The sequence below is a fragment of the Triticum urartu genome, unplaced genomic scaffold, assembly GCF_056163025.1.
Source record: "Triticum urartu cultivar PI428250 unplaced genomic scaffold, HENAU_Tu73 scaffold1808, whole genome shotgun sequence".
NCBI lineage: Eukaryota > Viridiplantae > Streptophyta > Magnoliopsida > Poales > Poaceae > Triticum > Triticum urartu.
The window spans coordinates 3,615-6,822 of NW_028260258.1; the positions used below are offsets into that span (position 1 = coordinate 3,615).

Below are 3,208 nucleotides of genomic sequence, written 5' to 3' on the forward strand. Positions count from 1 at the left end.
GGAGCCCTCTTTACCATTCTGTATAAATGGACTATTCTATTTGTATAGATATTGGTAGAGGGGCGTATCCAACCCTCTTTTATCCACTAGTTACCCCTCTTTAGTTTAAGAGTATAGAGCAGTTTGGTAGCTCATAAGGCTCATAACCTTGGGGTTGCGGGTTCGATTCCCACTACCGCCTCCATACTCCTTCTTTATGATATATGCATGATATAATATATACATCATGCATTTGTATCTGGATTTTTTGATTTCCTAAAAGAGTTTTGGTCTAACAGTTTTTTCTCGGAAGAAGCAAAAAAATAAAAGAAAGAATAAAATATGAAAGAAAAGCGTCCATTGTCTAATGGATAGGACAGAGGTCTTCTAAACCTTTGGTATAGGTTCAAATCCTATTGGACGCAATCTTATTTCTATCTATTCTTTAAATAACTATACTAAACTAAAAACAAAGAAAACTTTTTTGCATGATTCAAATGAAAAAGCTTTCTCAACGATTCCTATTCTACTAACAAGAGTAGACATGCAAAATTTATTTGTTACTGAAGAGAAAACCGTTCCAGCTGTTCCTGAATAGCTTCCTTCAAAAGGATTTCCGCTTGCTCGGTGAATGTCTTGCTAGAAGATATAATTTCTTGGAATTGAGGTTTAGTATCTTTTAGATGTTTACGTAACTCATCCAGAAATTTATTTACCTGTTCAATTTCTAACGAATCAAGATATCCTCTTGTTCCGGTATAAATAGTAGCTATCTGCTCTTCCACTGGGAGAGGATTTGCCTGGGATTGTTTAAGCAATTCCCTTAATCGTCGACCCCTTGCCAATTGATTCTGACTTGTTTTATCGAGAGCAGAGGCGAATTGTGCAAAGGCTTGTAACTCTGCGAATTGCGCTAGTTCCAATTTTGATTTGCCAGCTACTTGTTTCATGGCTTTAATTTGAGCCGCGGATCCTACTCTGGAAACAGAAATACCCACATTAATAGCGGGTCGAATTCCGGCATTGAATAGATCCGCAGATAAGAATATTTGTCCATCTGTAATGGAGATTACATTAGTAGGAATATAGGCGGAAACGTCTCCAGATTGAGTCTCAACTATTGGTAAAGCGGTCATACTTCCTTCGCCTAAAAGAGAATTTAATTTAGCGGCTCTTTCTAAAAGGCGTGAATGCAAATAAAAAACATCCCCTGGATAAGCCTCACGTCCGGGAGGTCTTCTTAATAGAAGGGACATTTGGCGATAAGCTTGTGCCTGTTTGGAGAGATCATCATAAATTATTAAAGTATGCCGTTCGCGGTACATAAAATACTCAGCCAGGGCTGCTCCCGTATAAGGAGCGAGGTATTGTAATGTAGCAGGTGAATCCGCCATTTCAGCTACTACAATAGTGTATTCCATGGCCCCCTCCTCATGGAAAGTAGTTACTACTTGAGCTACGGAGGATGCTCTTTGACCGATAGCTACATAAACACATATTACACCTTGCCCTTTTTGATTGAGAATTGTATCTGTGGCTACTGCTGTTTTGCCAGTCTGTCTGTCCCCAATAATTAACTCTCGCTGACCGCGCCCTATAGGGATCATCGAATCGATAGCAATAAGCCCTGTTTGAAGAGGTTCGTATACGGAACGCCTGGAAATTATACTTGGAGCAGGAGATTCAATTAAGCGAGATTCGGAAGCTATAATTTCGCCTTTCCCATCAATAGGTTTAGCCAGAGCATTTACAACACGACCCAAGTAAGCCTCACTCACGGGTATCTGAGCAATTCTTCCTGTTGCTTTTACAAAACTTCCCTCTTGTATCATCAACCCATCGCCCATTAATACAATCCCAACATTTTTGGATTCCAAATTCAGAGCAATACCCCTAGTACCTTCTGCAAATTCGACTAATTCACCTGACATTATTTCACCAAGACCTATAATACGAGCAATCCCATCCCCCACTTGAACTACGCGACCTATATTCTCAATCCCTACTTTCCTATTATATTGTTCAATACGTTCGCGGAGAATTTTATGAATTTCGTCGACTCGAAGGGTTGCCATTAGTGTTTCTTGACTCTTTTTTCGGAAGCAAGGGGAAAAATAATGCCTAAATTCTAAACGAAAGTAGAAGTTCAAGGCCTAATTAATTTAATTATTTCTTCCATTCCAGGGACCCGAGAATGCCAATATTAGCACGAATCGTACGGAAATGTAACTCGGTATTCAAACAACTATTCAGAGTTCCTAGAGCTCCTTGTACGGCCTGTTGGAAAACCCGCTGTCGGACCTGATTCATTGCCCTTTGTTTTTCAAAATAAAGGGTTTCGTTTTTAGACTTTTCCAATTGTTCCAAACTAATAGAAGTAGCATTAATCAAATTTGCTTTTTCTCGTTCTATCTCAGAGTATCCATTCATTCGATACTCATCCGCTTCTAGTTCGACTTTCTGTAATCGAATCCGAGCTTTTTCGAGTTGCTCAATGGTCCCTCTACGCAATTCTTCTGAATTTCGAATAGTACTCAAGATCCTCTGTTTTCGATTATCTAATAAATCTTTTAATGAAAGTAGATTATTTTGTAAGTTTACAACTTTTATGATCTCTTCCCGAACCAAACATGAATCTTTCGATTCATTTGGCTCTCACGCTCCTTTTTTTTTTTCTATAGCTATTTCCATATCTTTTTTTTAAGTAATGAGCCTATCCTCTATCTTCTTTTTTATGTTTATATTTCAATATACCGAAACCTATATAAGACTAGATAAATATTAAGAGGACTCTTCCGCCTAGATAAAAATATATCATGGTCAGCAAAGTTGTTTCTTTATTTTTATTTGCCCTCTAGTTAATAATTTCAATTTCATTAAGAAAAACTAACTAAATAAATGGAAAATGAAAATTAATAGAATTCTTTTTTATTTTTTTTTTCTTCAAATCCAAAAAATTTCTCTTTTTTATACATAGGTCGTCGATTCGGCATTGGTTAAAAAAGGGCAGGGTGCCCCCTTTTTTTTCTAGTAAATAGTTCAAACCATTTTATCGATATGAGTGTTCTATATCAGATAAATTTTACATTAGCTATTTCCCGTTTAAATTGGTACTAATACTAATATAGTTGTAGAAAGAGTACCTCTTTTTGCCTGGACTTCAAGCAGTTTAGCTTTAACCGTGTTAATGGTCTCACATTCTTGGTTTATAGAGAATCAAAGTTGATTT

General features: G+C 37.1%; 1 non-coding gene across 1 annotated transcript; it reads left to right on the forward strand.

Annotated features, from left to right (window-relative positions):
• The first annotated feature begins 332 nt into the window (after positions 1 to 332).
• On the forward strand, positions 333 to 404 carry TRNAR-UCU (transfer RNA arginine (anticodon UCU)). Its single transcript has one exon. It is a non-coding gene; the product is annotated as a tRNA-Arg (tRNA).
• Positions 405 to 3,208: the final 2,804 nt, after the last annotated feature.